The sequence below is a fragment of the Perna viridis genome, chromosome 15, assembly GCF_037379345.1.
Source record: "Perna viridis isolate PV_CMFRI_1.1 ecotype Kerala chromosome 15, ASM3737934v1, whole genome shotgun sequence".
In the NCBI taxonomy this organism is placed as follows: domain Eukaryota; kingdom Metazoa; phylum Mollusca; class Bivalvia; order Mytilida; family Mytilidae; genus Perna; species Perna viridis.
In genome coordinates, this window is record NC_142459.1 from 7,067,897 (window position 1) to 7,086,548 (window position 18,652).

The following is an 18,652-nucleotide window of genomic DNA, read 5'->3' on the forward strand; positions in this document are numbered from 1 at the left end:
CTGCGGTGGAATAATGGTTTAAGCTATAGTCAGTTTCCTCATTGTTGTCTGTGGTCGAATAATGGTACCACACTCTCATCAGTGTCGTCATTGTCGTCTGCGGTGGAATAATTGTATCACACTGTCGTCAGTTCATCATTGCTGTCGTCAGTTTTGTCATTGTTGTCTGCGGTGGAATAATGGTATCATGCTATAGTCAATTTCGTCATTGTTGTCTATGGTGGAATAATGGTACCATGATGTGGTCAGTTTCGTCATTGTTGACTGAAGTGGAATAATGGTATCATGCTGTCGTCAGTTTTGTTATTGTCGTCTGTAGATATTTCATGTTTGAACAATAACTTGAGTATAAATTGAGTGTATGGATCTTCATGAAATTAAACCACTAAAGAAAGCCTGGGATTGATTTTAGGGGTTTTAACTTGAACTGATTACCAATGAGAGATCAGAAACAAACATTTTCCTGTTTTGCAGATAACAGCTTGAGTAAAGATGAATGGATCTTATAAATGTACCTCAAGATGACATACCCATCCTTAAAAGAAAGGCTTGGATTGATTGAGGGGGTCGTGCTTACTGATGAATAAAGGGCAAAACGGACTTTGGTCAAGTTCTTTTCCTGTCTAATAGCTATTAAAATTGAGATCTGTATCAAGGTTGAAAAGCGTGTAAAAGTTTGGTCCAACTGTTCATGATTAGACCTCTACATTCTAATCAAGCATTGTCCTGAGAAGCATTTCTTTTGCTTAATATGAAAGTAAGACACAAACAATTTTCTTTTTGAAGGGGGCTTGGATTTAATGTTGAGTTAATTTTTGCCCAGGCACGAAAAGTATTTCTTTTTTCAGCAGCAGCCGTAGTTAAAAATTGTACTTGAATATCTACATTGTTATGGGATGGTGGAAATATTAAACAATATTAATATTTTTTTTCAATAAATGACTGAGTAAAATACTTTTGGCTAAAATTTGGAGTAATCTTTTTTTTATTCGTAACAAACCAAGCCTTCCCCCTCAGTACAAAAATGGTATGTGCCTAACAATTGGTACAAGGAACATGGACCTATAGCATGTGAACTGATATAACCCCTGTGCACCTCCACCCCCATTACTCAACCAAACTATGATTTTCAGGTACCCTTATAACTCCCATTTCCGAATCTTTTTGTCGTCAAGAAATAAACTGAAGAATTTTTGTATTTTTTGGCTACTTTTGATACCTCGTAATTCAATTTTTCAAAGTTTTTTATTATTCTACGCACTCCGTCTTTATTCGTTTTATGCTGAATTGGTGATAAACAATAATCACCTGTCATAATGATTCTGCTATAAACACAGAGAAAACTCAAATGCAGTAAAAACATAATAGAATGGACCATATTATTTATCTGCTAGTCTTTTATAATTTTCTGTCCAAAAAAGGAAAAATTGCTAAATAATCCATTACTGGTGAAAACATGTATGTGATAAACAGTATATGTACAGCCATTTTAATATTGCCCTTGTCATCAGCCCTTGATTGATATTGTCTGACCCGCCAATATCAAGATCTCGGGTTAAAAAAAAAGGGCAATTAACAAGGCCATCATTTAATATTTGTAAATTTCCATTGTAAAGTAATAGGGAAATATTGATTCATAATTTTTTTCTGTCAATGCTTGAGAAAAAAGAAGAGAAAAAAATAGCTAAAATTTGGAAAATTACATTTCTCCAAATTATCCAACCCCACCCCCTTTCCTTTCAGTATTAAAAAAGATTCAGTGCATAACCTGGATACAGTGTTGGGCTTAAATTTTCCTTGGGTTGTATAAGAAGTTTTCAAATATAATCATTATAAATATTAAAAGAGAATTTGAGAGAAGCTGAAAAATGGTCTAAGGGAGGTAATTCAAGAAAGTTTTTACTTCATATTAAAAGAGTTTATTTGACACAAAACTAAGATGGTTTCATATACAGTGAAACCTGTCTAAACCAAACACTTTTTAAAGATCTTTATGTCAGTGTAAATGTACATTTTGGAACCTTAGAAAACGAACCAGAGATACTAGTCTTAACCGAGCCAATTTTAAATTTGAAATATATATGTTTGATAGATTTCTCACTATTTAATATTAATAAAATAATGCTCATAGATAAATAAATATTGTGACATTCCTTCATCAGTTCAGTTTGTGCCTTAAGCAGCTTAAAGCTGGTTTTAAAAAAAGAGGGTTATTCTGGTCTTAAAAAAGGGAGGGTTAGGTTGGTCTTCATAAGAGAGGGAAAGGCTGGTCTTAAAAAAAGCAGGGTTAGGCTAGTCTTAAATGAAGGAAGGTAAGGCTGGTCTTAAAAAAAGAGGGTTAGGCTGGTCTGAAAAAAAAGGTTAGGCTGGTCTTAAAAAAAGAGGGTTAGGTTGGTCTAAAAAAAGAGGGTTAGGCTGGTCTTAAAAAAAAAGAGGGTTAAGCTGGTCTAAAAAAAGAAGGGTCTAAATATATTTTAGAATACTCAAGAGGTCAAGCTGGTGTTACATTTGTCTTTAATATGGGAGAGTTGAAATCCATTCTGGAAGATTGAAGAAAAGAAATTCTATGGTAGGTCCCAGTTGCTGAATCTACTGATGATGATGAAATGCCATAATCTCAAACAGCCCCATGCACATAGTACTGGAAGATGATATATACACAGTCAAAATGAACATGAAACAATTGAGATGAAAGCAGACTTTGATTCCATATTCTTCAACACCATTAGATATATAAATGTCCTGAAAAAGAAGAACAAGAATAAGAACGCTGTACTTCCATGCCTAAAATATGTAACAAGTGAACGAATGACCTGAATATCTAATACTAAACACTAATCTGTTATAAGTGAACTAATGACCTTAATATTTAACACAGAACACTAATAAATTACGATGAAATTTTAATTCTTATATCTACAACAGAATACTTAAACCTGTCTTAACTGAACCTGAATAACCTGAATACCTGTCTATAACAGACACGTTTTAATATAAAGAACCTTAGTGACCGTGCTAATATACCCCACACATACACAAATATGACTCTCAAATTAAAAGTATTTGAAAAAAAAGGAAGTTCATGTGCCTTAGTTCATAGAAAATCTCAACATAACATAAACTTGATCTGAAACTGATCATGATACATTGTAAACTCGCATACCAAACATCAGCTCAATATCTGAGAGTGTTGAGAAAAAAAGTCCTGAAAACTGTTGATTTAAAAGGAATTGCTAATTCTAAGGCCTGTTATTTTGGTATAAGTTTGAAAAAAAAACTTTTAGATGATCATGCTAGAGTTACATACCAAATATCAGCTCGATATCTAAGCGTTTAGAAAAAAAAGTCCCAAAAACTTTTATTTTTGAAACTTTGTTCAGTCCAAGGCAAGTAATTTCGGTAAAAATCAGCAGAACAAAACCTAAACAAAATCTGTTTATCATGATGATAGTCTCACATACCAAAAATCAGCTTAATATCTGCAAGTGTTAAGAAAAAAAGTCTGGAAAACTAATGATGGATTAACAGGTAAAAAATATTATACCCTTCACAACTTGGTTGCATGGGGCATAAATATCATCATATCTGTTTAATTGTACCAAACAACTGTCTAAAAGGAACTAATTTTGAAGTCTAAATTCTGTTAATACACTAAACTAATTAACAAGAGGTATAAAGACTACCTCCAAACTCAACGTAACACAGACAGACAGACTAACATGAGATGCACATGACTAATTAACAAGATGTATAAAAACTACCTTCAAACCTTAAGTGTGACAGACAAACAGACAGACTGACATGAGATCATTTTATACACATGACCAAACAACATAATGTATAAAAACTACCTCCAAACCTAACGTGTAAGAGACAGACAACAAAACAAATATGAAATCACTGACAAATAGACAGACACGACATCACAATACATATTTAACAAATAAACAAGAGTCATAGAGGTATAACAACCTGCCCCGTGACAGACAGACAGACACGAGATCACTATACATAGTTAACAAATTAACAAGAGCCATAGAAGTAAAATAACCTAATGTGAGACAGACAGACAGACACGAGATCACTATACATACTTGACAAATTAACAAGAGGTATAATAACCTTACGTGCGACAGACAGACAGACATGAGATCACTATACATACTTGACAAATTAACAACAGCCATAGAGGTATAAAAACTTAATATGCTACAGACAGACAGACAGACAGACAGACATGGGATCACTATGCATACTTGACAAATTAACAAGAGCCATAGAAGTAAAATAACTTAATGTGAGACAGACAGGCAGACAGACACAAGATCCCTATAACATACTTGACCAATTAACAAGAGCCATAGAGGTATAATAACATAAAGTGCGACAGAAAACAGGTCCGCACAAAGCAGTGTAGCAGATTCCTAAAATAAAATAATAGTCATCAAGAGTTTTGAATAGTGCTAAATAACATATTTTTCACGTATTTGTCAACAATTTATTTTAAAAGGCATATAATTACATGTACATCATAACTCTATTGACCAAAACTACATTTATCGTGACTTAGGATTAAAACAGGAAGACAGCATAAATATGCATATTATGCTGAGAGGGTTGTTGTCTTATAATTGGCCTCAAGTTAGATTAATTTATTTCTTAAATTGGTTTTATCCATGTACAGTTTAAGATCAATCTTTTCAATAGCTGACTAAGTGTTTGACTGTTCTGTCATGGTAAAAATCATGCATACATTTAGAAATTCTCCTGGGTTATATCTTCATATTCTAATTTGGTGCTATGTGACATGGTTATATAGAATTATCGAACTATGCTGAATTTCACCAAAATTCTCCAAACAATTGTAAATACAACTGTGTATAGTATGAAGAGAATCAAACACATCATTTCCTACATATTGAGTAATTTAGTTATGCTAATAGGATCTTTTGACTGACAAGTAGATAGACGGACAGGGAGAGAGTGATTCCAATACACCAGCCCAAACTTTAAATATGACGTTAAAACGATTAATTTAACTACTAACTTCTCAAACTGCCAATGATATTTAAAACACAGCTACGTGTAGGTTCATCCTCTTCTGTCAAGTTGTCCCATGGCCACAAATGATGATCCAGTCTATATTCAAACCTGCAAAAGTTTGACAAAATTCACAAAAAATATTGTAAAAGAATGACCATCAGAATCTAAAGTGTATTATCATGATTATAGCATATTCAGTACTCTACATATATTACAATTAATAACATGTGCAGTAAAATCCTTCACAGTGCACTGCTTGATACAACCACAAAGACTGAACGAACAAATTGAACAAATCATTCAAGCTTGATATACATGTAGCTTTGAAATTTAATTGTGATTAGGTAATTGACCAAAATCTAAGTGGCCCTTTTTTGACAGTAAATTCGTGATCTGTTCTAGTCACGATCTCCAAAATATTTCGGGCATAAACCCCATAATCAATACCAATCTTCCTGTTGTGGTTTGGAGTCTTGTTGTAAAATTGAAGAAAAAAAAAGATCAACTACCTCATATTGAAGTTTATTGCATAACCACCAACCCCCCACAAAAAAAAACAAAAACACAAAAAAAAAAACCCCAAAAAAACAGATGTTTATGGACAACCACAATAATGACAGTGCCATTACCTAACATTACTGCAAGTTTATTTCAGTCCTATAAGAAAGGAATGACACCAAAGGTTAATGAAGTCATCAATAATTTTCTCTTGCTGATTTATGTTACCTTCTGTCAGAAATTATCATATACCACATCTACTATTTATTTTTGTTTAAAACACACATGGATGTTAAATACAGGTATATGAAATATGTCAAAGCATATTTGATTCTTCCACTACAAAATAAAAAAAAATATCAATATTCTACATATCAAAATATATATGAAATGTTTGTATACAAACAACAAATATGAAAAACAAACTTCCTTTCTAGGAAAAAAAGCATCCATCTGTAATGTAAAATAAGTCATACAGTAATTATGTACTTTATAGCAAGTGCATATACAAGTATATTGCAGGGTAAGATGTTATCATTTTATGAACCTTATCCAATTGGACAAAGTAATAAAAAATTCTACTTGCCCAAACCTAGGTAATTGTACATCCATCCTTGTATTGATATACATTGTACATATACATATGTTCCCTAGCCTGTGACATAGTACAATATTGTAGGGTTTATCCATTTTTTCCACATTGGCTCAGTATTTTGTCCAACGACAGTCTTATTGGGCTGAGGCATTGCCCATAGAATATGTCAGGATATAATTGCATGGGCCTATGTGAAATCACACATTATGAGACACCTTTATTAACCAGTTGTGTAGAATGAGAAAAATATACATGTACATGTATATAATGCTAAAAATTTAATTTTTCATTTTCTTAATTCAGATAACTGCCATAAGGAAATTTATTCCTAGAAGTAAAAGCTATAGTTGCCAGAAGTAAAAACTCCATGAGGCAATGTACTGTGCCCAATCCCCCATATTGGGCCTGTTTTTTGGTTAGGTACTTTATTTTAACTCTGTAACTGCCTTGATAGTCCGAGATTGCTCTAAGTTTGCCAGACAAACTGGGACCATGGGATGTCAGAGCTTGTCCCATATGAAAAAACACCGGGTTTGGGTTGAAACTTGAAGTTATGTAAATTCAAAGAAAGACAGTTATTCGTTGTTGCATGAACTATTGAATGGTTTTCATTTTGTATGTAATTTGTACACTTCTTAGTTTAAAAAAAAATCATATTAATAAAGTTAAAGATCACAATATTTTGTTATTTTCTTTTTCAATTTCCATTTTCATAGCACCAATTACTGCAGAAAAGCATACACCTAATATTGTTAAAAGAAACAAAACTTTCATTACATACCTAGTTAAAACTTTTCAAGAGACAATAAAGTACATGTAGTAAATTATTGCCTTGAAACACATACAAAAATGGAGTGCAAAATCCAGAGGTTTTGATATGGGACAAGCTCTGACTTTACATTGCCCTAGCCTGTCTGGCAAATCAGCCTTTGGACGTCAGAGCTTCGAGTACCACCTTGATTGTAGGAGGTCCTGTATTTGATTAAATCCTGACCAGATAACACAACAGACTCTAATATTGGTAGATGTGCTTTTCTGCTACATTGTAAGTATGCAGCATGTAAATGTATACATCGTTTATAAATGTAAGAGATACTGGACAACTGGTTGGCTTTAAATTAGAATAATGTGTCTGAATTGGGTAAGATGCCTCTTGCTGGTTGTTGTTTCTGTTCGCTAGCATATTATAAGATTTCAGTTTTGTGATTTGGACTAGTACGATTAAGGTTTATTTGAGTGACTTCCATCCTAAGTTCATGAAATATATGCCAAAACATTTAACTATAATCACATAATCTAATTCTCATATCCAATGTAATTCTACATATGTGCATGTACAAATGTTCATGAACATTGCAGAAGTACTGCATTGAGAAAAAGCCATTGAGGGATCAAATCTATATTTTTTATTGTGGGGTCTGATTCTTCATGAATATACATGTACATGTAGAATTAAGTTGCTATTACTCATGCAGCAAAACAAACAATACAATTTAATAATGATGCATGTTACTGTAAACAGTAAATTATGTCTGAAAAACAATTTAAAACCTTATGCTAAACACTATTTTGGCAAAAACAAAAATAGCTTTTTGGTTTCAACACACCCATAGACATGTACATGTATAAAAAAATCACAATGGTACATTACTCACATGTTAAATATCAGTGAATATTTGAAAATAAATATTCACTTCATCAATTATTCTTTTGGCCAGTCACAAAGTTGTTTATCCAGTTAAAAGGTGAGCAGTGATTGAAGATCGGCCTCTAATAAGATTATTGTTAAAGTGAAACAACTTACTACAGCAGTGACGTTCCCATACCACCGGAAGTAAACACATTCTTAAAATATGGAAAGAGAAACACCCTATGTACTGACTCCTTATTGGCATAATTGAATTGCTAAAAAATGTATAAGTTGCTCTACACAAACATGTAATATTAATAAACAGTCGTTGTGGCTGTGTCCAACTTCAACAGGTCTAGATTGAAATAAAAGGAAAGATAGACCGGATACGTAGATGACTATGTTCAAAAATAAGTTGATTCAATCACAGATACGTGTAATAGTGTTTTCCACAGAAATTTGTAAAGGCATGGTTATATAAGTATTTTGAGGACACTCAACAGTCCCAGAGGGTTTCAATGGGAGTATCCCACCTTGACACTAGGGCAATTTATTTACTGACACCTGCAATAAACATCCTTCACCCTAGTATGGTATCGTAAAAGTATTACACATGTAATTGGGTGAAAAGGAGTACATGTTAATTTACAAATTAGTGGAAAATGATCAAATTAATCTTGAAAGTTGGGTTTGGCTGCCTGGGGGTACATTGTAAAATTCATGATGAGGGCAGCATGGTGCTAGAAAATGAAGGCATGGTGCAACGCAAAGCTAAATTGGTTTACGGAAACCTCTGTGTAACAGCATAGGTTAACAAACATGCCACTAATGTAAACACGTTTACACAGAAGAGAACAAATAATGAGCTTGTACATACCGATCACTATATAAAACATATATACACACAGTTGTACTGATTAAACTTCATGTACATATGTTTTATTGTGATTTGTGAATTAAACTCTTATCAATATGGGGGCATTAAATATTTTTGTTATTTGAGGAGGGGGCATGACTTAAATAACTTAGAAGTTACATCTACATACACATGTACAGTTGGCAGTTTGCTTGGTCATGCATGACAAGCCAAGGTCTTGTTGCTTTGTATATAACATTCAAGGCATTGTAGGGAAGTTTCATTTATTGTTGTTGAGTATGTGCACAAATGTGTCACAATTCATACAAGCAGTTGAACTTCCAAATGACAGTGAGAACATTTGCAAAATATGTCAATGAGCTTTTTCCATGGTCTCTAGGCTACATGTATATATGAGGTATGCCTGAAAGCTTGAAAATTGTGAAATTCCAGGGCTTAGCTTGTAAAGATTATACAGACTTGTTTCTATCATTGGCCAAATACTATCAAGTATTTACCCATATTTGATACTAATTTGCAGTTAATAGAAACAAGCGCCTGTGAATCTATGGGCTTTACAGTGCCATAGCCAGAAATTCGTATAAGTTTTATCTTTCAAATGGGGTTTACATACAATTTTAGCCGATTTTCTCTTGGGATTTTAAATATTATAAGCAAAAATTGGGAGGGCTTGCACCTCTGGCTACAGCAATGCTTTAGCCCAGGCCAATATAAAATAATGCAGAAATAGAAAATTGCCTTGGTCAATCAAACACTTGGAGATAACAAGTCCAGTGCCTAAAACACTGTAATACTGTCACATTTCGTCTCTTTAACTGCATTTTTTATGAAAAACAACAACAAAAAAGTTTAAAAAAAACAAAAAAAACAACCTAGAGATAAACACATATTTGTAGAGACCCCATCTTTTCTCTCCCATAAAAAATGTCTCTCTAATACCATAACATTTTGGGTTATTAAACATTGGATGTGGAAATTGAAAATAGTTGTGGGTATCAAATAAGTCAAATATTGAAATAATTCCACTTTATTTACACAGAAATCAATGATAAACATTGACCACGTGCATACACTCCTGAACAGCTGAAGTCAGTGAACAGCAAAGACCAGTTTTAGTCTCGAGCACCTTTTTCTAGTCGATTAATGGGTTAATTGATAATTTGTTGATGCTGTTGCTGTCCGTTTTGGTGTCAAGCATTGAATCGATTTGCAATTATAGGATTTGATTGGACGATTGTCAAAAGAAGGCGGAGCTTTACCACGGCCTGTGTTCATGATTTAACACAAATAAAACGTTTGCCTTTTTAATAAAGTAATCATTAAGTCAAAGAATGACAATTTGACATCATATCAACTACTAGTTGAGATATTTTCATCATCAGATAAACTGTCATTTGCAAAAGTGTTTAGGGACGCCCAAGTGATGACGTCATTTCAACGGTAAAGTCAATGAGTTCTCTGCCCATTACAATATCCTAACAAAAAAGGTCCTTAACATCGCAGCATAACTTGCTACACACAGAGAGACACGAGATCACTGTGCATACTTGACAAATTAACAAGAGCCATAGAGGTGTAACAACCTAACGTGTGACAGACAGACAGACACGAGATAACTATGCATACTTGACAATTAACCAGAGCCATGGAGGTATTATAACCTTATGTGGGACACACAGATAGACAGACATGAGATCACTATACATACTTGACAAACTAACAAGAGCCATAGAGGTATAACCACCTAACTTGACACAGACAGACAGACAGACAGACACGAGATCAATTTACATTTTTTGTACATACTTGACAAATCAACGAAAGCAGTAGAGGTATAATATCCTAACGTACGACAAACAGACAGAGAGACACGAGATCACTATACATTCTTGCCAAATTAACAAGAGCCATTGAGGTATAATTATAAAAAGTGTGACAGACAGACAGACACGAAATCACTGTACATACTTGACAAATTAACAAAAGCCCTAGAGGTTTAATAACATAATGTGCTACAGACAGACATACAGACACTAGATCACTATACATACTCTCAAATTAAAGAGACACATAGAGGTATAATAACCTTATATGGGACGGACAGACAGACAGACAGACACACAGACAAAAGATCAATTTACATTTTTTGTACATGCTCGACAAATCAACGAAAGCAATAGAGGTATAATATCCTAACGTCAGACAAGCAGACAGACAGACACGAGATCACTATACATTCTTGACAAATTAACAAGAGCCATAGAGGTATAATAATAAAAAGTGTGACAGACAGACAGACACGAGATCACTGTACATACTTGACAAATTAACAAGAATCATAGAGGTATAATAACCTAGCTTGCGATAGACAGACAGATACGAGACCACTATACATAGTTGACACATTAACCAGAGACATAGATGTATAATAACCTAACGAGCGACAGAGAAACAGACAGACACGAGATCACTATGCATACTTGACAAATTAACAAGATCTATAGATGTCACAGCGTTTCGAGTTCAAGTCCCGCGGAGGGAACAACCCGAAACATTTGCATCGCAAATTTGACAGTTCTAACATCGTTGGGAATTTTTTTAGACCCTTCTAGAAATTTACGTTATCTTCCTTGTATCAATTTGATCCGATGGAGCAATGTAACGAATAGTCTTCACATTCTGAGACTGAGATATATATTTGAATTTTCACCAAATTTAAAGACTCTTTTCTCTTTGACTTCACTACCTTGACCCATTTCTTTGGGCCTACCTGATATCTATCCGAGTCTGACTAGTCTATCATTAGCCTCGCACGCAATGCTCAGTATAAAATTCCTCAAGTTGAATTACCTCCTTTTGGAGTCCTCAACAGTAATTACATGTATATTCCTTCATATACATCTACATATGATGCACACTTTTCTTTAAAGTTTCATCAAAATCCCTTCAGCAGTTTATGAGTTGAGCTTACAAGAACTGTGGCCAGTTGGATGGACAGACAGACAGACAGACAGGTAGATTCCAATATATTCCCAAACTTTGTTTGCAGGGGGTATAAGAACATGTTTTTAAATACCTGAATCCTTAGTACATCAAGAGCATAATCCAGTAGTTAATCTTTACAAGCCAGACTGCAGTACAGTTCCATTCAATTCAACTTTGATGTCTGTAAATAAAGTTAACATATAAAGTGCCACGTACGTATGTAAATTTTAGATATCTTCATGAAATATGAAGCTGTATGGAGTGTTATGCTAGGTATACCCTACTCGTGCAGGAAGCTGACATTGGAGAGCAACCAAACTTGCTTCTTACTTACATTTTACATGATCATATATAAATCCTCATACAAAATTTGAAATCCATCCCCTGGGAGCAGAATAATCATAAGTAAAAATATTCACACAGAAATACAGACAAGGTGATACCAATATGTACAATGTATGCAGCAATACATACATGTACTTCCAAAAAATAAACTTTGAAATGATAACAGGTGCCATTGATATTATTATTAGTTTTTTTTTTTTTTTTTTTTTTTTTTTTCAAGGAGATGTGCATGTATGTTACAATGTATGTGCACCAACAAAATTGTATAGTTGGGCAAAATAAGTAGGTATAGAATTACAGCACAAAAAATAACGTACACATATTACATTTTAAACTAATTTTTTTCCTTACATTTTCCCAACTAATAAAAGGATATATCATACTTTTTTGAGGAAGTTTAATAAAAAAGATTATCTGTTTAGCTGGAAAAAAAACACAGTGCCTTTACCTACACTCATCTGAATGAACAAACAGGAAAAGTGCGTTCCTCATTTGTCTATCCCGGACTTGACTTTTTATGAGCAATTCTGTGGGTGTTTCTAGAAAAGCAAAGGACGCTTACCCTACCGGTGCACCTGGTCCATGCTCCAAGTTTTTAGTGGAGTCCAACTTGCTCATTTGCTTTTGTTACTTCGTATGTATGATTTTAGTTACTTTATGTTCTTTGTTGTGTATGTCTGTTTTCCATGTTTAGTCTTTGTCCCTGGATTACATTCTTTTGATTACCACTATAACCTTGGTTCCCTTGATTATTCTTTCACTAAGTACACCCATTTTATGACACAAATAAGAAGTTACAGTGATCTCGTACTTTGGTTTGATCCTTGCCAGGACATATTAGAATCACTGTGCACATCATGCGAGACAGCCTTTTCCCTCCTGCAAAAAAATAAATTCACTGCTGTTCATTCCATAAGTAATGAAAGCTGAACAAAAGACACCCTTGTTTCATCATTAGTTTGATAAAGTAGTGTATTTCCTATAGAGACATAGCCCCAATACATAAAAAAAAAACTGTAAAATTTGCTTATATGAAAATGAAAAACACATATTTTTAATTAAAATGCAGTTTTTTTTACTGGTAAAGCATAAAATCAGCATTCTAAATAAATAATGTACACAATATGGTAGTGCGGTGTATGCTAACAAATAAAAATGCTTACATGAATCATTTAAGAAGGTTATTTTCAAATCAAGTGTCCAAATACATAAGGCTGTCGTGCTACGGCAGGGCACAGTTGTTCAGTCAAACCTCTAAAACCTAGCAATTGATATCTATTCTTGATTGTGTATACCTATATAAGACAGAACATTGTATTTATTACATGAAAAATCACAATTTGCCACCATATTACCAAAACACATGAAATTTACATGCTTTATGCAATGACAATTAGGCCTCGGACTGAGTCACACACAATTCAAGATTTACAGAAAGAAATATGACAGAAGTATGATAAAAATTGTTATTCCAGACTTGTCGTAAACTACAATATTTATCGTAACAGTAATAAGCACCAAAACTTTTCAAAAACATGGTCAACATGAATGAATCTGATATTAAGTGACCATATGTACATATATATACATATGTAAGGGGAAATAACTGTTTTTCTCAAAATCCTCATGATCTGCATAAAAATATTATTTCTAGAAAAAAACATCAATTGAAAGGAGCAAAAACACAAGTGAGTGATCCTTACATTCAAATATATATAATAAGTGTGCACCTACATTGAAAACTTCTATATCAAGTCATGCAGGTGTAAGTGTGTGTTTAAGTTACGAAGTGATGTCCGCAGAAAGTTATCCGGTTATTTTTTTTCCACAGTAACACACTTATTTCTGTCATTTTTGTGTCTCAAGTTTTAACTTAGTGATAGTATGCAAGAACATGTTACAAGTATCAAGATGTTGCATTGCATGTGTTGAAAAATTTAAAAACACCATTCGGGTATAGGAAAATGGTAGTGAAGTAACTGGTACTACTTACTTGTAGTTACTTTGGGGGTGCTTCAGGCTCCATTTTCTGTGTTTATTGCAGGTATTTGTCATGTCATGTCTTGTCTGGTCAGTGTCTGCAGCTCGAAGACTGATACTGGTACCTAATTAAGGGGCAAACAAGTGTCATCATCTGGGGGATTCCCCAGACTGATCAGGATTTGGGTCGACCTAAATCTAAGATCACTACAGTAGTATTTATTTTTCCATGGCCGACAATGCTTACCTTCCATGTACATTCCATACATGTAATTCAACTGATAACTTAAAATTATATACCAGTACATGTACTGATACACTGTATACAAGTACAATTCCATGTTTTGAATAAAAGCCTGCAGCCAGCAAACATAGCCACATACATATATTTCTTACAATGAAATTTCAGCATAAAGAACTGAATATCATTTTTCCCTCCTATTAAAATTATCAATGGAAATACTATTTTTTCATACCTTGTATATTGCCCTTACTAGTCTAAGAACGATCCACACTATATATTTTCATACCTTTGTTTTTTTTTTTATTTTTCCTGTTTGAAAAATGAAAACCAGACGTACATGTACAAAAGGAGTATTAATGTATTATGCATGTACATTCATGCACGTACATGTACATGTATGAACAATAATTCTGTATGTGTTCAGGTAAAATGTTTACCTATATGTTAAAGTTTAATTGTATTTGTACATGCACTTGTCTACTGCTTGCAAGACTTATCCCCCATTACTATGCTACAACATATATGTATATGTTTATACATGTATGTTGCTTTCATAATCTGTTGTGTCAAAGAATTTAAAACTTGTGCATGTCGTTTGAGTGTTTCCTTCATTCAGCTTTATTGCTGAAATTATATTCTAAGACTTTGTCATTTCAAAGGTCGAAGCACAGTTGTATTTTGATACTTTTATGCTGGCATAATGTAGTATATCAGGATAGGCAATACTATTTGTGTAATTCTAAAGAGGTTGGGAATTTCAGAATGTCATTATCTTTTCACTTGTAGGAACAATGAGTTAGTGTAACTGATCAGTAAATACATGTACATGTATAATCCAAGTTATTATAAGGTTATGTATATTTATAAAGGAAATTCGAAAAAAATGTTTTCATGATTTTGACATACATGTGTGTTGTCATTTAAGCTGTTTTCTTTCTTACTTTTGCCACATTGTTATATACTTGTTCATACATGTATATTGCTCTTGTAGCACTTAATTGTGTCTGAGTTCGCAAAATAAACTTGTCTTGTCTGGTATATGTCTCTGGAAGTAAATAGTGTAGGTCACCAGAAAATATGGACTTCCGCAGGACTATGCCATAATCTACAGCTTATTAAAGAAACAGCGTTCTCCCCAGGCCATTATAGCACTGTACTTGACAGCACTATGATTTCTTAGCACTGCACTATCAGTAATTAATTTTAGTTAGAATGCATATGGGCACTGTGCTATAATTTTGGAGGAAGGCGGAAAGATCCGTCCTACGCCAGTAAGCACTGTGCTATTTAAAATTTAAGAGGAGAACACTGAGAAATGATTGTGGATAGTTGTTTTGTGCAGAATTGATTTCAATGATTGTGGCTCATACATGTACACTGTACATGTACATGTATAACTTTGACTGACAGATTTGACCAGAAGGTTGATACATGTGCATGTACAAATGTAAGTTGAATTTTGAATTGAAAAGATAGAAACTAAAAATGTTAACTACATGTACACTGTACATGTAGCAGCTTTATATTTGATTATTCAGGATGTTAAACAGTTTGAGTTCATCAATCTACATGTACATGTAGTTGTTTCATGTAATTTACAGTAAATTGAAAACATACCTGAATGTTACACAAACTGGCACACTTCTAAAATGTGACATGATCTTTTAAAGATCATGTCATACATAATCATAAATTTTTAACGCCAAACTTATATACATATACATGTATGTTTGAATTTCCTTTTATTTTAACCATTTTGTTGCAATATACATGTACATGTAATCTAGGAATAATGACATGTTTTTAAGACCAAGAAATAGACACACATAACAAAAACAGAACATGAAATGTACATGTATAGAAATGAAAAAAAAATGAGTAACCCAGAATCCACAAAAAAATTGTGAGCGTGGACCCGGCGAATCGGTAGGAAAAATATACTCTATTTTCCTAGAATCAACTGCTGAGTTGCTAAAGTATTTCAAGTCCAGGTTCTAAGGCAGAAGTAGTTGAAAAAACCAAAACACTAAAAACTTCTTCTATTATGGTGTAATACATACATGTAAAATAAGCACAATTTGCTCAACATTCAACAAAGTAAAGGAATATAAGCGGTGCGGTGACAGTTGTGAAAGAGAAATGTTCTTTTGGAATTCACAATGTTACTGTCCAGATGTTATGATATTGAATTTAACTGTTTTTTTATACATGTAGCTTCAGCAATACATGTACATTGCAGCTGTAAATAAAAAAGAATTAAAATTAAAACCCTATGTTTACATCTTTTGATTATAGATGCTTATCTGAAAAAATACTTTTTGAATTCACATCTTTAGTTAATAATAACCTGTACACTTAAATAATATGGGCTATACCAATAGTCTGACAGTTCGTTAGTCCAACAGGTTGATGGTCTGACAGTTTGATAGTCTGACAGGTCGAAGAAATGTTGTTGAAAGAAACAATTCATCCATGTATATCTTAGTCTATAGGGATATACATGTATAACCATAATAAGGAAAGCTGGTGTGTTCAGGGCATAACATAAAAAAGATGAGACATGTTTTTTTTTTCCTGGCCTGACCGGTTGTCTGTCATATATCTTCAAAGCGCATATCCAATGAAAACTACAAAACTGAATACATGTAAAGTGAAACCAGTCAATAGGTGCGGATATTTGCTTAGTTCCCCATTGTAGGCAGTACTATCAGTCAAAATTAATTGTTAACTGTTAAAGACAGAAACTATGAGAAAAGACTTTAGTAGCAGTCCTTGTAAGAATCATGCTAATTCTGTAATATGTGCTGCACCCCAAAAAAGGCTACACATTTTTTCTTTATTATGTTAGTTAATAGGTCTATATGATAAAAACTATAAACATTTATTCCAAAAGTGTCATTTCTTAGTGATAATCCACATTAAAAATCCAACAGTTGCTATTGTATTTTAGTCACTTACAGAGTAATCTCCCTTAATTTTAAATTCTACATTACATTCTTTATGATTATTATTTTCTAAGAACAAGGGTTATATGGAGAGCCACATATTAATTTCTGTTTACTTTAATCATTCTAAAACAAATACGGTACATGTATCAAAAATAAAAATATGTAGGCTTTCCAACAAATGATTCACAATTTGCATGACTCTTATCTGACCTGCTACTTAAATGTTATTTTTAAGTCCCAGGTTATTGGACCAATATTAAACATGTTCAAGTGATTACAAGTCCTGTATTGCTAAGGAGGGGGGTAAATGTTTATGTACATAATGATAGGGGTGTCTGTCCTTAAGTCAATACTTCCTTCCTTCCATTACAAAAAGTGGGACCCATCTATTATTCATTAATCCTCCTACACCACTGAATAGAATTGTATGAATTTTCACAGAATCTTTATTACATATATATTCCCATTGTGCTTCTCCTATTTTAGATTTGAAATAACATAATTACATATATGTTGTGAAGTGGCTCAAATAAATGTACATGTACATTGTAAATAGGATACGTATAATGAATGACTAAAAAAAAGCCACTTTTAAAAGGTAGAAAATAACTACATACAAATAAAATATATATAAAATGTAAAAAAAAAATTAAACAATATGGGCCAAAATTGTTGGCCTTATGGTCTTTGTCATGGTCATTTGTAATGCAGAACATACCCTGGGAAGTTTATGGATCAAGTATATGTTGCACAGTACATATATCCTGAAGGCTGGTTCTATCCACAATTGCTACAAATGTACCAACATTCATTGGTTACAGACTAACAGCTAACAAAATCCCTGAAAGGTTCGGTTGTGTGAGATCCACAAGTCATACATGTAGTGATGATGTACATGAATGTACGTGATAATACACAGTATACTTACAATTTTTGAAATTTTTGTCCATTTTTCACCAATATAATGTCAAATTACAGGGGATTATCAAATGGCTATGGCTAAGCTTCAATGTCAAGACGCTCGTACCAACCTATTATATTTTTTCCATACCACATATCATGTGCGCATGTAGATCAGATCCAACAACACGACTAATTAAATATAAACAACTTAAATTAGGTCTAGCTAATCCGTTCATTTCTTATATACAGACGCGGATCCAAGGACTGGCGTAAAAAATTTTCACCACAAGTTTCAAGCCATAATTTGTTTTGCCTTGCTTTGCACGGCATTTAATTCAATTATCTCAAATCCTGGATCCGCCTCTGATATTCCCTACTTGCGGAGCTCGGGATGCAGCCATATTTTATCCTGTTTTTCAGAGTTACCTCCCATAAGACCAGATATAATTTCGATGTCTCTCTAATCGATGTTCAGATTCGGGTGCAGAAAAAAGAGGTAACTCGAATGAAAATGGAATCACCAGCAGACAAATTATAGGTACGAGGACACAATTAATTTCGTAGTGCATTTCAACAGACTCATCTTGACATATAAAAAAATTCC

General features: G+C 33.3%; 1 protein-coding gene and 1 long non-coding RNA gene across 12 annotated transcripts in view; one reads left to right on the forward strand and one right to left on the reverse strand.

Annotated features, from left to right (window-relative positions):
* Window positions 1-780: 780 nt before the first annotated feature.
* Window positions 781-18,349, reverse strand: LOC148596745 (uncharacterized). Of its 3 annotated transcripts, XR_015918867.1 has the most exons (6): window positions 18,074-18,349; window positions 13,137-13,268; window positions 12,785-12,852; window positions 11,720-11,809; window positions 5,048-5,151; window positions 4,341-4,424 (listed from the first exon to the last, which is right to left on the reverse strand). It is a non-coding gene; the product is annotated as an uncharacterized LOC148596745 (long non-coding RNA). The 3 variants fall into 3 exon arrangements; XR_015918866.1 differs by lacking the exons at window positions 4,341-4,424; window positions 5,048-5,151 and adding an exon at window positions 781-2,742; XR_015918865.1 differs by lacking the exons at window positions 4,341-4,424; window positions 5,048-5,151 and having other exon boundaries at window positions 11,389-11,809.
* Window positions 18,350-18,491: 142 nt separating this feature from the next.
* LOC148596746 (uncharacterized) overlaps window positions 18,492-18,652 on the forward strand; it is a 144,939-nt gene continuing 144,778 nt past the window's right edge. For 4 of the 9 annotated variants that reach the window (XM_088562828.1, XM_088562838.1, XM_088562840.1 and 1 more), the window contains exon 1: window positions 18,492-18,586. The gene's annotated coding sequence lies outside the window, so the exon portion shown is untranslated. The remainder of the gene's footprint in view (window positions 18,587-18,652) is intronic. The other 5 variants (XM_088562832.1, XM_088562837.1, XM_088562829.1 and 2 more) reach the window with 4 other exon arrangements.